This window comes from Oenanthe melanoleuca, unplaced genomic scaffold (assembly GCF_029582105.1).
Source record: "Oenanthe melanoleuca isolate GR-GAL-2019-014 unplaced genomic scaffold, OMel1.0 S001, whole genome shotgun sequence".
NCBI classification, from domain to species: Eukaryota; Metazoa; Chordata; class Aves; order Passeriformes; family Muscicapidae; genus Oenanthe; species Oenanthe melanoleuca.
In genome coordinates, this window is record NW_026612650.1 from 4,006,695 (window position 1) to 4,024,979 (window position 18,285).

Genomic DNA, 18,285 nt, shown 5'->3' on the forward strand with positions numbered 1-18,285 from the left:
GTGATCAAATGCCGTGGCACATCCGAAGTGTCCCTGAGCACAGAAACAGCCCCAGCACAGCTCAGCACAGGGGGACCCCTCACCCTGGGCTCAGGGGCTCTCAAGCCCTGCAGATTTGCACTTCCCGGCTGCAGCACCAGCATGGGAGGCCCCACTGAGCCTGCACTGAAGGCAACGCATCAGCAGCCAGGGTTCCACAGCGGGGGAAGCCCCTGGGCCTGCCCACACATCCTCTGCTCAAATCCTCTGCCTGGGCACCTTTCTTTGGCATCTCCAGCCACTGGGGCCAATCCTTGCTGCCACTGCTGCAGCTTCGCTGCTTTCTGTGCCTGCACTGCCACAGCTGCTGGGGAACACAACTGCACAATTCCACTCTGGCTCTCAATCACACACATTGGGCTGCCTGGGATTCGACTGTTGGAAAATATACAAAATTTAAATTTTTAAAAAATCTTATTACTGAACTCGGACTTGGTTTGCCTTTGCCTTGAGGAATTTTAAAGGGGTTTTTTAGGAATGTTAGCCATTCAACAGAGATTAATTTAGCATCTCAAAAGACTGGGAATGGCCCAAAAGATCCCCACAAAGATAACGACCAATAACAAAACATTAAGGACCATCAGCAAGCATCAAGGAGCACCCACCTTAGATGCTGCCCCTGGCAGAGCTGGAGACACCTGTTCTAGAAAAGGCTGAGAAGGAAATCCAGGAGTGGGACCTAATTAACATCAGAAGGACAGAATCAGAGAGAAAAAAAATCCGGGTCCAATAGTAAACCAAATAGTGAGAACTACACAACTTGGAAGCAATGAACATCAAACCAATGGATTTCAATGTATTCAGACTGTATGTAATTTAGGAAAACTCCGGTACAATTCACGTGTCATGGAATGATTTTCTCTGCACACCCGGTCTATATGTGGAAAAAATTATTTCTGTTGCACATCTTCGCAGGAATCAAATAATGCCTTGACTCTCTAACACTGAAGATGTCAACTAAAAAGCAGATTGTGGGGGGGCCATGTGTGAGTCATGCAACGGCTGCTCTGGAAAAGAAGCATAGGTTCCAGGCAGCCAGGAGAGGAGCTTTAGAAATACAAATTAACACTTCTGCGGCGGGGTACCCATTTATCATTGAAATTGCAGAATTAGGTTAAAAGGACAGGCAGTGAGGTCACTGAGAATGTCAGGAAAATTAATCCACAAACACCAGAAGTTTATGTCCAAAAGGGAGACAGAGGAGTCCTCCTTTGCTTTATTGGAATAAAGGGAGAGGCCATGGGCCATTCCTCTGTGATCTCTCAGATTTTTGGAGGACGAAGGCTCCTTTTTACCCTATTTTCCCAGCTGTATTTCCCTATCTCGTTTTCTATTCACTGAGGTACTTGAGAGGTACAGACATCCTGGAATGCCTAATAGCTGAGATTCCCCTCTAATATGTAACTCTCCGTTTTGATTTTTAATTCTTCTACAAGTCATAATTTTCCCCATTTTTTTTTTCATCTTTCAATATCCAGTTTCAGTTATCAGCAAACATACAGTTTATTTGTAAAGGCAATTATCTTTTTCCATTCATCTATCAGTGAAATTCATCCCATTGTTTCTTTTATCTCCCAGTGCTGGTCTTATCTACCAGCAGATCCACAGCTCGTTTGCAAAGACAAATCCAACATTCCTTTCAAGAAAAATCCCAAAACCAAAGAGGACCCAGGAAAAGAGACTGAGTTCATAGTAATTAAAATATTGTAAACACAATTCTCGAGAAAATGAGAAGAGGAGAGAGTGAAAGCAGTAATACTAATATCGTAGTAGGGGTGCACATTAACAGGGACATGCAGTAGGTGGATCGGGAAGTCTCAACATTCCAAGTACCTCAGCCAGGGCAAAGGGAGAGGCAGGAGCAGATGGGACAATGAGGACAAAAAGAAGGCGGTATTTTAGAGACATATTCAAACATTTTAACACAGTTCCTCCCCCATCCCACCTTTTTCGACCGTGTACAGTTGTCCCAGTCCTGATCATTTGTTACTTTGCTAAAACTTCTTTTACAAAATTCAGCCTTATAAAACACATAGTATTGGTTCTAACAATTGCTAAAGCCAACACTGTAATATATTTATGGAGCTTAGAGCCAGGCTTGGGCTAGGGAGTGTGACTGGGGCTGCCATTGGGCTTAGGTCCAAGAAGGGTGTTGGCCTTGGGGCAGGAATTGGTGCTGAGTTTGAGAGTTCAAGCTAAAGCTGGCATTGGAGTGTGGGCTGGCGCTCAATGCTGAACTTAGGGCTTGAGAGTACCATGGAGGTTGGGCTTAGAGTTGCAATTGGGGTTGGTTTTGGTCTAGGGCCAAATGTGGCATTTGGTTTGGGGCTGAGCATTTGCAATTGGGGCTGGAATTGAGGTGGACTTGGCAGTTAGCGCTGGGTTTTAGATTAGAGCTGGAATTGGGGTTAAGGCTAAATCTGCAATTTGCCTTAGGCCTGGCCTTGAGGTTGGCTCTGGGGCTGCACCAGTCTGGCACTGGGATGAGATTAAATCCGGGAGCGTGAGTGTGTCTCACCATGGAGTGAGATTGAGATCAGGATCAGGGTGAGCTTTGGGACCGAGCGCACGCCCAGACGGACAGGGTAGATGTCACTGCAGGATGTCCCTGGCATCGTCACAGCCCTGCTCAGGCTCCACCAAGAGGCAGCAGGAGCTGGCTGATCCAACATCCAGGTGCTCCCAGCACTTAGAATATCCCTCTCCTCAATCTGTTCAGGTGTCCTGGACACGCTCCCTCCAGGCTTTTGTCACCTCCTTGCTGGAAGAGCACATGTGGCTCCAGGACACTTCCTGCAGGGACACTTGCCTCTGGGAACAGCTCTTTGGATATGGCTGGGCTCCCCTTTTTACTTCCAGGCTTTTCCTGCCCATCTGCCTCCTCAGGGATGAGGCTGTTTATCTCATAGCCGTGGCTCTGAGGGAGCAGGAACGCCTGTCCAAAGGGCTGCCTCCCTCTGCACTCTGGCAGCTCCCACCAAGGCTCTGGCAGGGGTGAAGGCTTTTGCAGAAATATCCCAAGGCTGGAGATCTCCCTCATCCTGCTCTTCCACTGCTGATACCACAGAGTTCCTGCACATAGGGACACCACCTTTTCTTCTAGAGGAATTGTTCCAGCACAGCACCAAGGGTCTTCTGCTTTGGTACCACCAAAGCATCCTTAAAACCGTGGGCTAGGAAATGACAGCTCCTGGCAATGGCTGCTGTGTGTCTGGCTGCAGGAAACCCCTTCTGCAATGCCTTGGCCTCCACTTTTGCTTTCTGGATTTTCCTGGCCAATCTGCATGCTCAGGAAGAGCAGGTTACGGTGATAACTATGGGGAAAAGAAAACGAAGAGGATTTGGAATAAGAGAAGACAGAACACTATTGAGTCGAGGCAGAAGAAATATAACAAAGTTTCTAAAATGGAGTAAGTAGCAGAAGTAAGGTGGTGTAGTGATTTTGATTTGCCAATTTCAATACACTCTTTTCCTGCTGTGAGATAGGATTAGGAGCAAAAGCAAGGCAGGCTTAAAACTTATGGAGTGTAAAGGAAACTTTTATTAATAACCTAAAGGAATATTAAAATTCAAAATAAAACTTTGTCTTAGGTCTCAATACAGGATGTGACCAGAAGTATGCATTTTATCCGCATCTGTTGAATCCAGGTGGAGCAGTGTTCCTTATCTGTGTAGGAGAGATTATCAGCTAATGAGCCATCTGTTAAAAAACAGGTGGGGCAGTCATCTTTTCCACAACCTTCCTTCCTCCAGGGATATATCATCTGCTAATGGGCCATTGAGTCCAACTGCATGACTGATAAAATTACATCATCCCCTTGGGAGATGCTCCAGCCAGGGGAAGGAGCCAATCCTTTCCTACCTAGATAAAAACTAAGATTTGGAACACCAAAGCTGCTGTTTTTCCCCTGGATTCCAGAGAAAACCGGACCATTCCACATCATCACTGGAGCTTCAGAGGAAAACTGCACCCTTCTACAGGACCACTGCTTCAGCTGAACCACATTTGTCACTTCAGGAGAACTGCAGCTGCCAATTAATCGGACTGCTACCAACACCCTTGTGGGAGTCCAGGGCGTTCCCCTGGCTTCCTTGGGGGGGTCTCAAAACCCTCCTGGCGAGGGTCTCAAAGACCCCTGAATGAGACCCAGTGTCTCAGGTGCTGAATTCAAACCCATGGGGGAAATTACCAACACAGAGGGCAGAGAAGCAAGCCACAAAAAATAGTAAAGTGTAAATTAGACTGTTAGAATGCAGATAAATAGACTTTTGGGAATGTTTGTGATAAGGGACGTGTGGCCAATATGGAGGATTTGGGGCGTGATATACCTCTTCCTCCTTCTTCTCCGTGTCATCCATGCTGGGTAACATGCTGGCACTTTCAGATTGGATGGAGACAAAGCTGGACTGCTTTAAAAAAGTTGTATTGTATTGGAAAGTTATTATAAATATCTAGTGTGTAATTGAGAGTATAAAAGGTAAGTCCTGCCCTGCCAGGGTTCATTCTGCCCTGGATGCCCAGCTGAACAGACCGCTGTTAGCCATGCAAAGAATTCCTGAGATAAGAAATAATAAACAATCCTTGAAGCCTCTGAAAAACCGTCTCCTGCAGTCTCTCATCGGCAGCTTTGGGAAAAACCTGGATTTTAGATGATCTGCATGTCCTGCTGGAGGGGATTCCAAGCCTAACGGGACACCCCAGGCAGCGACAGGTATAAATACATCATAGAGAAGAGCAGGGAGCTGGGGCTGGGCTGGGAGCTTGAGGGCCACAGTGAGATGGACACAATGGGGGGGAAACTGGGAGAGAGTGGGAACACACTGGGATCAGCTGGGGAGAACTGGGAGAGATGGGAGTGGGCTGGTGTGGCACTGAGAGGGACTGGGAAAGAAATTGGAGAGAGTGGGGAGTGAGTGGAGTGGATTGGGGCAATGGGAGAGAGAGCGAAGGTCTGGGATTGGAATTAGAAGGACTGGGAGTGCACAGGGAATGGAATTGCTGTGGACTGAGAGGAATTGGGAGGGACTCTGCTGACATTGGGGGGACTGTGAGGACACTGGCAGGCCCTGGGGAGGCTGGGATGGACTGGGAGAGCCACAGGACTCACTTGGGCTGATGGTATAGGAGGCCCCAGCAATGTGAACAAGAAGGGCTGACGTGTCTCAGGTGATTCCCAGGGAGGTTCTGAGGGGCTCCAGGGTCATTCCCAGGGCAGGGGCTGAGGGGACATACTCTGCCCCACACTCAGCTCTGTGCTCCACGAGGAACGGGCAGGACAACTCGTAGTTGTGCTGGCAGTGCCTGTTCACCGCAGCCTGTCTGTGCTCCATCCATTCCGGGTCGCTGTTCCAGTACCTGACAACCTTGTCCCCAAAGGAGGTGTCCCCACGTACAGCCCCACATCGCTGCCGAAGTGCAGGAACTGCTCCCGGTTGGAGATGTTCCTCTCCACTGACCTCACGCGGATGGTGCCGTTAATGAAGTGTAGGAACTAAATGCACTGAGGATCTCACGAGGGTCACAAACTCTCTGGTGGCCAAATCCAGCCCTGTGCTCCCTGCAGTTGTGTGCACTCTGGGAAGGGTTCAGCTGTGGGTCAGGTTGCCGGAGAGTGGGTTGGTGGTCACCTTGTGTGTGAGGCAGTGATTGGCTGGGGAGATGCGTGGGCACCACAGGATCAGAGAGCTGACTGGGTAAAGGGACATGTCAATAGCAACACCATAGTGACAGGCAGCCAATGGGTGCTTGCTTCAGTAAAGCTTCAGTTAAGTTTGTGTTAAGTTTTGAGTATAAAAAGGCTTGTTGGGTTACAATAAACAATCTTCCTGGGAGCAAGTAAGCAAGTTTGTGTGTCTTTGTTCCTTATTGCAATATGTGACCATGTAATGGCCATGACGATGACTCAGCTATGATCCTGACATGACCATGATATGATTGCAGCTGTGAGTTGACCATGAAGTGACCATGACCACCATCATGACATCACCATGATCATGAGATGACCATGATATTATTGTGGCCATGAGTTGATCACGAGATGATCATAAGATGGCCATAACTGTGACCATGCCCATGAGATGATTGTGACCATGTGTCAGGGTCCACACCACATGTGGAGTCCTGATAGGTTCTTTTAGGGATCTCAAAGCGCAAAAGACACAACAGGGGACAAAACCAGTTTACTTTTGCAAAAGATGCACTTTTATTTAGTGCCAACAAAATGCGATAGAGGGACAGACAGAGAGAGAGAGACAGAGACAGAGAGAAAGAAAAGGGGTTGGGATTATAGCTACCAAGACGGGCAGACGATCTTCGTAGAAGCAGCCGAGGTCCGTTGCCATCCGGGGAGATCTCGGGGGTCTTCAGTTTGAAGGTATGTTTTATAGTCTTTTCCAAGGCGTCGGGCGACTGGCCAAAAGGGGGGAAGATTTATGGACTATTGTATGTGGAGATCGTTGCTCAAAGAAGCAGGTGGAAACAGGACGGTGCGCAAGTGGCCTGTGTAGGAGCAGCGCACCATGGCAAGCTCCAGGCCCACAGCCTGCGTAGGAACAGTGCATCATGGCAAGCTCCAGGACCACAGCTTGTGTGGGAGCAGCGCACCATGACAAGCTCCAGGCACACCAACAGTCCTTGTGATCAGTCCTGCAGCAAGTAGCCTGCGTAGGAGCAACATACCGTGACCAGTCCATTGTTCTCACACCTGAGGGAGCAGATCGCCCCTGGTTGAGATGGGCACCAACTGAGAACAGTCACTTGGCATTCTTCTCTTCCCTGGCCAGCGCCTTCAAACTGCAGTTCTTTAGGCCTCAGGCGAGGGTCGTTGGGCAGAACAAACGAGAGGCTCTTAGATGGACTCTTACACCACCCCGTGACCAACGAGCGTCGCTGAGGAACTCCAGCAGTGTGATGTTGTGACGATGTAGCATCTTCAGGACCCGTCATTGGTAGCATATCCCGGAAAACAGGGACAGAAAAATCAGGGATAAGAGCGAAAGAGGTAAGGAAAAGGAAAGAAATAGACACAAAATTAATAGAGCAAAATTATCACAAGAAATTGATTGAAAAGCAATTTTTCATAACAAATTGAAAAACAATTTTTCAAACAAATCATAATCATATTAGTTGAAAACTTTCGAACCATCAAAATTAATACAAATCAATAAAATAACTTTCAAACAATTATTCAAACAATATTAAAGCAAATCAATCAATAAAATAACTTTAAACAATTAAAATTAAAGTAAATCAATTTTGATTATAACATGTTTAACAAAATTGATTAAAGCAATTGTTTTTCTAAAATCATTTTCAAACAAAAAAAACTTAACATTACTAAAACTAATAATACCAATCATACAAACACAAAAATTTTAATGTTTTTTTTAAATCCATTGCTACATTTTCCACAAACACTAAATCACAAGCAGTTCTTAAGCATGCACACCCATTGCTCATACACCCCAATAGCATTTCAGGAATCTCCTTTGGATAACTTTCAAAGTTACAGACATTCTGATCTATGTCTAAGCAAATATCTTGAGCTCTGATTGCATTACTTTTACAGATAAACCCTTGTTGTTTCCAGACAATGTAAGTTTCCAAATTAATAGTTTGTTACTTTTCACCGATTTGACAGGCCAATTCTCTATGCTCAGAAGGATAGAGAATAGCTCCGTCATGATTCAGCCTTAATGCAATGAGAGGGAATATTGAATGTAATGAAACATGACATATGGTCCGTGCAAAGGCTGTGGCTGTGCTTATGCTAGGGTAGTAGTTTCACCAGGATTGGAATTCCTTTTTGAAATCATGAACATTATTCCAAATTATTCTCCGAATTTCAGTAGGAAAAGTGGTTTCCTCCACTTCTCATATAATTAAGGCAGCAACTGACTGCATCCACAATTGAACCTGGATACAGCAGAGAGCTAAAGAAATGTTAACCAATTTATTCATTAATACTTCTAAATCAATACTATTCAAAATTCCCAATCTTGTTCCCACAACACCGGTTATGTCTCTTGTTTGTTTCTTGAAAGGATCCTCCTGGTCTTGCATTGGCAATTTGACTTGTTTAAAAGACCATTCTGATTTAAACAATATTTGGTTTTGGCTAGTTTACCAAATTACCTAAGATCCAATTTTAAAGATTTTCAGGCTCAGTATTACCGGTGGCTGGGTAGTAGGTGTTATAACATTAACATCAAGTTCCCCTCAGTATTTTATATTGTTTTTACCACACATAATTTCACAAGAAACTTGTACAACAGTTCAATTTTGATTTTGAATCTTCACAAAATCTAACACAGCTGTAAGGTCCTGTGCTGTAACTGTATACAGGTTTGATGAGGGATTCAGCAATTAATCTTCATGTTCCGTGGTATTATTCTGTGAAAAGTAAACACAACAGAATCTGCCACAAAGAGGCAGGAGGTTAAAATGATGGAACTATTCAGCATGTAATGCAGATTGGAATTCTGTTAACTTCCCAATCATTTGCTGCAAGAAAACGGGAGCCACTCTGTACCTCCTTTAAACACAGGATAAGAATTAGTGTAGTTGCAGACAAAGGAGGCACTCTGTGCTTCAAGCTGGAAAACATTCCAAATAACCATCAGCAACCCAACCCAAGAGCCACCCCGTCCCCCAGCAATAATTTGTTCAGCAGAAACAACATTAGTGAACAAAAAATTAGTGAACAAAGATTGTTTGGTGGAGAGGGCAGAGGCTATTTTAATTACCAAGACAGGTTTGTCATAGCTGCTACCCAAGCTCTCAGTTTCTGTTATTGCCAGATTTTTTACAGTTCCTTCTGTTACTGAGAATTTCTGGGCCACCCTCTCAGGGGGTGCAGTCTCAGTAGTGGCTGTCTTCAAAAACTTCACTTCCTGAGAAGGTGTTTGCATTTTCTCTGAGGCAATTTGCAAGTTAGGGCTTTCCAAATGGGAGATTATTTTTTGTTGGGTATCCCCCACTACTTGTATTTCATTTCTTCCCACAAGGGTATCATCGATATATTGATAAACAGCCCCATTGTCAGGTTTGGGTTTTTGGTTTGGCCATACAGGGGAGTTTTGCAAGTCCTGTATAACCAGTTTGAGCCCTTCTTTGGCACCAGAAGGAGGAGGGTATTGTTTTACATTTACAGGTAATTGCATAGGTGATTTATAGCCAGCAGTGAGTTTTATTTCATGTATAATTTGCAAGCAAGCAGCTTTTTGAATGTTTTCTAGGAGTTGGTCAGGAGTACCAACTAAAGCTACAAGGTCTCCCCTTTCCAAAGGGTTAAGCCCTGCTGCCCAATAAACTGCACACTGAGTTGGGGACCATAAGTTACGTTTGACTTCTGTTGTTAAGAAAGTCCCATGTCCCCAGTACCCACTAGCTGCTTCTTCTGATAATTTAGTAGCAGTGTACAGGATTTTTGTAGTGGTTATTTGTGGGTCAAAATTCTCATCATTGATAAAATTGTATTCTGTTTTAACCAAAGGTCTCAAGCTAGGGCAGCAATATTCCCCACTATTTTTCATCAGAGTCAGTTCTTTTTGAGGATATATTTGATGAGTTTCTTTCTCTTCTGTTTCTTTTGGTAAATCAGTGTGTTTTAAAGTGTTGGTGTGTTCTTGTCTTAGGGCAGCTCTTAAAGAATGATTCTCATCTCTTAAAGAATGAATCTCATCTCTCAAAGCATGATTCTCATTCCTTTCTTCATCTAATTGTTTTTGCAAAATTTCCACTAAATTTTGTAGGGAGTCAATAATTGCCCTTTCTTCACTTCTTCACGTAAAGCGAGTTTCTATAGCTGCCGTAAGACAGGCCCCCAAAACTGAGCAGAGAATGGTCTTATTTTTGCCCAGTTTGAATTTTGTTTCATGTTGCAAAGAATGTATCTTATCAATCACATTTTCTAAATTAATCCAGTTACTGTATGCCCAATCTTCTCCCCCTTGGGAGGGTCTGGCTTTGTACTTAGCTAGCAAAGCATAAAAAGCATTTTTATCTTCTTCAGACATTTTTACAAAGGGACTAAAACCACTCTCAGGGAGGCACACTTAAAATTACACAATAAGCACAGCTAAAAATGTGTTTCCCTTCTCATCCCTGGAGCGGGTGAAGAGACCACACTACTTGGGAGGTAGTACCTTAGTTACAAAACAGCTTGTCTCTTCGCAATCCCAAGTAGTCAACAACAAAACAACAAACACTCAGCCTTTAGCTCAGGACAATCCCCTTTCTTCCCTGCCTGGGTTAGGGGTCCAAAACAAGAAAACACCCAGCCTTTCGCTGAGGAAATCCCCTTTCTTCCCTGCCTGGGTTAGGGGATCAAAAACTGCCTGGGAGGTTCTCTCCTCAACTACAACAAGCAGCTTAACAACACATATACAACAAAAACACAAGTCCCATCTTTTGCACAGTTGAGATCCTTTACAAAAATTTCTCTGATAACTGAAATGGAGTTGACTATCTACCAGGGTCTGTGTGCAGATTGTGGGAAGAACCCAATACCACCTCCCTTGCTTTCCAACACTGTTCAGTCCTTACGGTACTGACAGGCTGGGTGCGGCTGAAATGGCACAGGTCTTCCCCTGGTACAAAGTGCACAGAAAACCCCCAACTCCTCCAGTATCAGGGAATCCTGCCAGCTACGCCAATTAAATGTCAGGGTCCACACCACATGTGGAGTCCTGATAGGTTCTTTTAGGGATCTCAAAGCGCAAAAGACACAACAGGGGACAAAACCAGTTTACTTTTGCAAAAGATGCACTTTTATTTAGTGCCAACAAAATGCGATAGAGGGACAGACAGAGAGAGAGAGACAGAGACAGAGAGAGAGAAAAGGGGTTGGGATTATAGCTACCAAGACGGGCAGACGATCTTCGTAGAAGCAGCCGAGGTCCGTTGCCATCCGGGGAGATCTCGGGGGTCTTCAGTTTGAAGGTATGTTTTATAGTCTTTTCCAAGGCGTCGGGCGACTGGCCAAAAGGGGGGAAGATTTATGGACTATTGTACGTGGAGATCGTTGCTCAAAGAAGCAGGTGGAAACAGGATGGTGGGCAAGTGGCCTGCGTAGGAGCAGCGCACCATGGCAAGCTCCAGGCACACCAACAGTCCTTGTGATCAGTCCTGCAGCAAGTAGCCTGCGTAAGAGCAACACACCGTGACCAATCCATTGTTCTCACACCTGAGGGAGCAGATCGCCCCTGGTTGGGATGGGCACCAACTGAGAACAGTCACTTGGCATTCTTCTCTTCCCTGGCCAGCGCCTTTAAACTGCAGTTCTTTAGGCCTCAGGCGAGGGTCGTTGGGCAGAACAAACGAGAGGCTCTTAGATGGACTCTTACACCATGTGAAGACTGTGACCATAGGATGACAATGACACAGCCAGGCAATGATCAAGATCCTGAGCTGACCATGAGATGAACTTGATATAACCATGAGCATGAGATGATTGTGATCAGGCGATGACCATGAACATGAGATGATGGTGCTCAGGAAATGACCATGAGCATGAACTGACCACAAGATGACCATGACCATTTCATGACTGTGAGCATTTAATGACCATGACACAGCTGTGAGGTGATCAAGGTCATGAGGTGACCATGAGGTGACCATGACTTAACTGTACCCAAGGGGTCAAAAAGACCATGGCCGTGATATGACAAGGACCATGAGATGGCCATAACAATGAGACAACCATGATCATGAGATGACTGTGACCAAGAGATTGAAACACTAACCTTAGAAAATTAGGATTTTAGTTACCTTGCTGAAAACAATTAAAAGTTAGAAGGGAGTAGTTATCTGAAACTTAAATAATTGATTGTCTGTCATTTCATGTTTGCTCAGCTGTACTTACAAGGGAAAAAGACGAAACTAGTGAGCAGATCCAAAGGAAGATAGACAATGCAACCAGAAACCCATTCTTTGGAAAATTGGACTATCCCCAGAAATCATTTGTATTGTCAGTGATAGAAAAGGTCAAAAGTTTAGGGTGAGGAAGACTCACCTTACTTCCTCCTTTTAAGACCCCTCCCCACAAAAACAACCCCAGACTTAATTTAAGAAGTCAATCATGCATGCTTAATAGCTATTCAAGCTAATCATCATAGGAAGCAGGGGATGGGAGGGGCTGTTATTATGAATATGTATTTGTTTGAATCCTTTGCTAATAAATAAACTTTGTGATCACCTGTGATTTAGCATGCGTATTAGAGGATTACCACACACTGCTGCCCAGCGCTGAATGAACATACACTTTCTAACTTTAAACTGTTAGAGAGTCTTTTGTCTGTCAGTTGAGTATCGGTATTAGACCAATACTCATATTTTGGTAATTCACTCCCATTCTCACCCCGCTCTTGGGGGGCCTTGGGAGGAACCTGAACCCCAACACGGCACTGTGCCCACCCCAATGGTGCCAGGACCCCCCTAAGCCTCCAAGTGAATTTGAGGAGAGGGCACATGGGGGGTGCCCAGGCCTGGCCAAGAGCCCAGTGCTGCCCCAGCCCAACCTGCCCCAGCTCCATCCCAACTCCTTCCATGGGATGAGACATTGTTGGTAAAATGGAGCGGACAACGGTGGGTGCTGGACTCAGGGGGAGCAGGAGAAGGGATGGAGGACGAGGAGGGGGGCAAAGGAAGGAGCAGGAAAAGGGCCAGAAAGAATAGGAAGAAGAGGCAGGACTAGAAAGGAGGAGAGGGACCCCTGACAATGCAATTTGGGAGTCCCAGCCCCCTCCCCCACTCCTTGGGCGTCCCAGCTTCTCTTTTTCCCTGCTCTTCCACCACATCCCCATTGCCCACCAATCCACGACCTCTGTCCCATATGCTTTGTTTTGGGGGTTCCAGGCCCCTCCTGCTCACTCTGGGGGTCCCATTCCCCCTGTCCCTTAATTCAGGCACCTCATTGCCACTTTTTTCTGGGAGGAGTGCCTGAGGATTGGGATTTTTGGGGTGCAGTTTTGGAATGAGACAGCTAAGCCTGTCATTCCCCTCCCTGTTGGAGCCTCTCAGCTGCCCCAAACACCCTGGGGGTGCTGGGATTTCCCTCCTGGCAACAAGGACATTAATTCCCTTCCAGAAGCCCAATGCCTGGCTGGGGCTCCAGAGCAGGGGGTCCTTGAGCAGCTGCCCCAGAACTTCCACCGGGTCTCCCAATGCAGCCGGAGCCGCTCGGCCTGGGGTCCCCAAAGCCCTCAGCAAGCCCCAAGTCCCTCTCAGGAACCCTCAAATCCCTCAAACCCAGCATCCCCCACAGCCCCTGCAAGTTCTCCCAATGGCAGGGGCCATGGCCATGTCCCACAATGTCCTCACCCATGGCTGTGTCCCCACCATGTTTCCATCCCTGTCAGTGTCCCCCACATCTCCATCCATGTCCATGTCCTTCATGTTCCCATGAATGGCCACATCCCCCTCCATGTGTCCCCATAACCACCTCCCATTTGTGTCCCACCATGTCTATGTCCCCCCATGTCCCCACTCATGTCTTAGTTCAGTGTCTTTATTTTTACCCCAGTGTTGGATGTTTTAAAGGGCTGAACAGAAATGAAAATCAAATCACGTCCAGAAGAAAAGGATTTCTGTGTCTGTGCCAGATGTTCACGTGCTTGGGTGGGAAGGAAGAAGATTTTTTGAACAGGTTTCCACCTCACTGTCTCCAAAATCTTTGTCTTTCCCCAGTCTGTCACTATTTTGCTGTGGAAGACACACTTTAGTAACAAAAAATCAAAATGGTGCAATCACTGAGGTTGGAAAAGACCTCAAAGACGATTCAGTATACCTGGAGGCCGCCAGAAGACAGGACTGAAGACAGAAAATTTTCTGTGGTTGAAAGTCAACAAATCCATTCTACCCAAGAAATTCCCAATGTCAGTTTGCGTCCCAATGGATGTTTCTGCCCCTGTGTTCATCCAGGTGCCCACAGGGAGACAGGACGACGCAGAGCCCCCCCAGCCAGGTGTCTTCCCAACACGGATCACCAGGGCTCTGCCCATCGGGGGTCACTGGGGATCATCCAACACCGATTCTCCCACAGGAAATGGAGCATCGTGGCTGCGGGACCCTCGGGAGCGGCTCCTGCTTCTTTTGGGGCTCTGCACCAAAATTTATCATGGATTTTAACACCTGTGATTCTTTGCCTTTCGAGATTGATTTGTATTTGCAAAAAAGAACTTTACAGCAGCTTTTAGCTGCTCTTTAAAGGAGAAAATCGCAACCTGACAAATGGCGCTGGGAGTAGCTGAGAAATAACCCCGTACTGGGGATGTTTGGGGGTCTCTGCGTGGGAGGGGGACATCGGGTTTGGGGGATGGGGAACGGGGGGAGCCCCGGGGTGGGGTGAGGGGAGAGGGGTGAACGCAGAGCTGGGGGAGCCCCGGAAGCCTGGAGAGGGGGGGGCGGCTGAAAAAGGGGATTCAGCTGGGATGCGTGGAACGCTGGAGCAGAGAATCGGGGGAGAAAGAACCCCCGGGACCCCAAATCCCGTTGGATCATCGCTGAGCGGGACTCTGGAAAGAGGGAAACACCAGGAGCCCAGGGAAGGGGGACCCCCATAACCCCAAAGAGGAGAGATCAGAGAGGAAAAGCTTCCGGGAGGGTTTTTGGTGTGAATCGTGGTGGTTTCGGGTTTTTAGGGACACAAAATTACCGGAGATTCCGGAGCTGCGAGTACAAAATTTGATAACTTGTAAATACGGAAAATTTGTGAAGTAAACTGTATTTTGTGTGCCGGGATGAGCGCAATCCGTGTCTCTCCATCCCCGCTCCCACTTGCCCACCACCCCAAGGCTCCTCTTCCCCAAAAATCCCCCGCCGGGCCCGCAGCGTCCCGGCCCTGCCTCAGCCGATGGCGCCGCGGGCGGAGCGCGCTGCGGGCAATGAGAGCGCGGAGCGTTTGTTCCTCATCACCTCCCGGGCAGAGCCCGCGCCAAACGGATCCCCAAAAGTGCTCGGAGCCAATAGGAGCGCGCGGTGCTCGTGAGCCCAACCCGCTCCGGCCTGGGGCTCCCAGCGCAGCCGCAGCGGCGGCTTTGGGGCTGCGGCTCCTGCCCCGCGCTGGCCATGGGGCGAGTGGCGGCAGCTGGGGCCGTACTGGTGGCACTGGTGCTGCTGGGAGCGCCCCCTGGGGCGAGCGCGGAGCTCTCAGGTGAGCGGAGGGGGCGGGAGGGAGCCCGAAACTGAGGGGGAATAGGAGGAGGGGACCCCCAAAGGAAGAGCGGAAAGGGTTGAGGTTTGGGGGAAGCTGAGAAAGGGGTGGGAGAGGGCGGGAAAGTGGGGAAAAGGGGCGGGTGGAACCGTAAAACTGAGCGGGAGCGGGCTCGGTATTCTAGGAAAACGGTGGGAAAGGGGAATAAGGAGGAAATGGGACCCTAAAAGTTATTTGAGGAACGGCTGGATGTGGGTGGGGAGAGGATGTGAAAGGGGAAATGGGGGAATGGTGGAGAAGAGGAAGTTGGATCGCGGGCAGGAGGGTCCCATGGCGGCCGTGGGGCACAGGCGCTGCGGGGTGGGGATCCGGGGTAGCCCCGGAGCTCTGGGTTTGCTGGGGGTCACCCCCTGATTTGGATCTTGCACAAAGAGCGGTGCTCCAGTTTATGATGAAGCATGAGTGCTACTTCATTAACGGCACAAAGAAGGTGAGGTACATGGAGAGGCATTTCTACAACCGGGAGGAGCTCCTGCGGTTCGACAGCGACGTGGGGCTGTTCTTGGATTTCAATCCTTTTGGAGAGATGAATGCCCGGCGATTAAACAGCGACCTGAAATGGGTGCAGTACAACGGACTTTGGTGGACACGTTCTGCCGGCCCAACTACAAGATCATCGCCCCGTTCAGCGTGGAGCGCAGAGGTGAGCATGGGGCAGAGCGTGTCTCCTCGGGCCCAGCCCTGGGAATGACCCTGGAGCCACTCAAACCCTCCCTGGGAATCACCCCAGAGCCTCCAGCCCTCCCTGTGCCCATCCCCGGAGTCTCCTGTTCTTCCCAGTGACCCCTGTGGCTCTCCCAGTCCATCCCAGTCCATCGGCCTGCCCCCATCTCGTTGGTTCCACTCGTGGTTGGAGCAGACGCCTCCCAGCCAATCAGAAGGCGATTCTCTCATGACTCATCAGTTGCTTGGCAAATCCACAACTGAATGTGCCCGGCGCTAGACTTTGCATCCCAGTGCCCCGCGCTTCATTCCCAGTTCATCCCAGTGCCGCCGCAGTTTCTCCCAGTCCGAACCAGTCCCTCCCACTCCTTCTCAGCTCATTCCCAGATCATTTCCAATTCATCCCAGTCCATTCCCAGTCTTTCCCAGTCCATTTTCAGTCACTCTCGGTCCATCCCAGTCCCTCCCAGTCCCACTCAACTCCTCCCCTCTCTCTCTCAGTTCCCCCCAGCTGATCCCAGTCTGTCCCCGCTCTCTCCCAGTGCCCCCCAGCGTGTCCATCTCGCTGATGCCCTCGAGCTCCCAGCCCGGCCCCGTCCGCCTGCTCTGCTCCGTGCTGGATTTCTACCCTGCCCAGATCCAAGTGAGGTGGTTCCAGGGCCAGCAGGAGCTTTCGGAGCACGTGGTGGCCACCGACGTGGTGGCCAATGGCGACTGGACCTACCAGCTGCTGGTGCTGCTGGAAACGCCCCCCCGGAGCGGGGTCACCTACACGTGCCAGGTGGAGCACGTCAGCCTGGAGCAGCCGCTGAGACAGCGCTGGGGTACGGGGGAGGCACTGGGGGGGCTGCCAGAGGCACTGGGATGTGCTGGGAGCAACTGGGAGGGACAGGGAGAGAGGCCGGGTGAAAGTAGGAGAGGGGCTGGGGGGTGTGGAAGGGCTGGGAAGGAGTTTGAAGGATGCTGGGGAGGGTGGGATGGGGTTGTGGGGGTGCTGGTGGGCACTGGGAGGGAGTATGGGGGTGCTGGGTGTAACTGGGAGGGATCTGAGCGAGCCCGGAGGGGCTGGAAGGAGATTGGGGATGGGAAAGCGGGGCTCGGGATGAGGTTGGTTGTGCTGGGAAGAGACTGGGAGGGGCCTGGGTGAGTCCGGGTGGGGCTGGGAAGGGACTGGGAGAGGGTTTGGGGGTCCTGGGGCCGTGAGGGGGCACAACTGGGAAGCGTCAGTGGGATGGTGAGAGGGACAGGAGGGGCTTTGTTGGGTGCTGGGGAGACTGGGAAGGGAACGGGAGGAGATTCCGGGGGTCCCGTGTGGGCTGGGGGCGATCGGGAGGGTGCTGAGAGGGGCTCGGTGTGTCAGTGCGATGTTTTGGGGTTGCTGAGCCCCGCGCACCCCAGAGATGCCGCTGGACGCCGCCCGCAGAAAGGTGCTGACGGAGATCGGGGGCTTCGTGTTGGGCTCAGTCTTCCTGGCGCTGGGGCTCGGCTTCTACCTGCGCAAGAAGGTTCGGGGGGGGTGCCGGGGGTCGTGTCCCCCCTGTCCCGGAGCGTGTGCGCTCCTCCCGGGGCCCCAAACCCGGTGTCACCCCCTTTTCTGTGCCCGCAGAGCTCCTGAGCCGCCAGCGGCCGCAGCCCCTCGCTGTGGCCTCGGGCCCGCCCGGGACCCCCCGCTCCGTCCCCGCGCTCATTTTGGGGCGGGTCGTGTGTCCCCCCTACACCCTTCGCGTCGCTGTCACTCTGCCCCCGCCCGGCTGCTCCCAGTGTTCCCAATAAAGCTTCCCATTTAGATCCGGTGCCGTTTATTGGGGAGAACTGGGGAGGGATTTGGGGGGCGGAATGCGATGGTGTTGGGAATATGGGGAAGGATTCAAGGGTGGGAGGGGAGAAGGGATGGAGGAGGAGGAGGCAGAAGACGGGTGAGGAAGGAGCTGAAGAAGGGCGGGGAAGAAGAGGAGAATGTGGCCGGATGAGGAAGGAGCAGCGGGAGGGGCGATGGAGGAGTTGGGGGAGGAGTAGCGGGAGGAGGCGGAGGGAGAGATGAGAGCCGGAGCAGGAACAAGATGAGGATGAAAAGCCGAAATGGAGCCCCCCAGACAGGAATCTTCCGAACGGGGATCACCACGGCTTTGCTCCCCGGGGGCCCCTGGCGTTCATCCAGCGCCGATCACGACCCGGGGATGGAGCTGGAGCAGCGAACGGAGCTCCTCCCGCACTCGGGGCGCTGTGGGATGGGCGGGGACAGTGCGGGCAGAGACCCCAACTCCTCCTCCTCCTCCTCCTCCTCCTGCTCCTCCAATTTCCCGGTGGTGGCTTCCACCATGGTCAGCACGTAGCGCTTGCCTTGGCGGGTCTGAGGCAGTGTGATGTAGTC

General features: G+C 49.9%; 2 protein-coding genes and 2 pseudogenes across 2 annotated transcripts in view; 2 read left to right on the forward strand and 2 right to left on the reverse strand.

The window, feature by feature from the left end:
* LOC130266173 (zinc finger protein 3-like) overlaps nucleotides 1–18,285 on the reverse strand; it is a 164,538-nt gene that overhangs the window by 66,808 nt on the left and 79,445 nt on the right. The gene's annotated exons all lie outside the window — the stretch shown is intronic.
* Nucleotides 1–18,285, forward strand: part of LOC130266179 (zinc finger protein 892-like) — a 70,622-nt gene that overhangs the window by 22,909 nt on the left and 29,428 nt on the right. The gene's annotated exons all lie outside the window — the stretch shown is intronic.
* On the reverse strand, nucleotides 4,725–6,381 carry LOC130265983 (H-2 class II histocompatibility antigen, I-E beta chain-like; annotated as a pseudogene).
* On the forward strand, nucleotides 14,899–17,699 carry LOC130266172 (class II histocompatibility antigen, B-L beta chain-like; annotated as a pseudogene).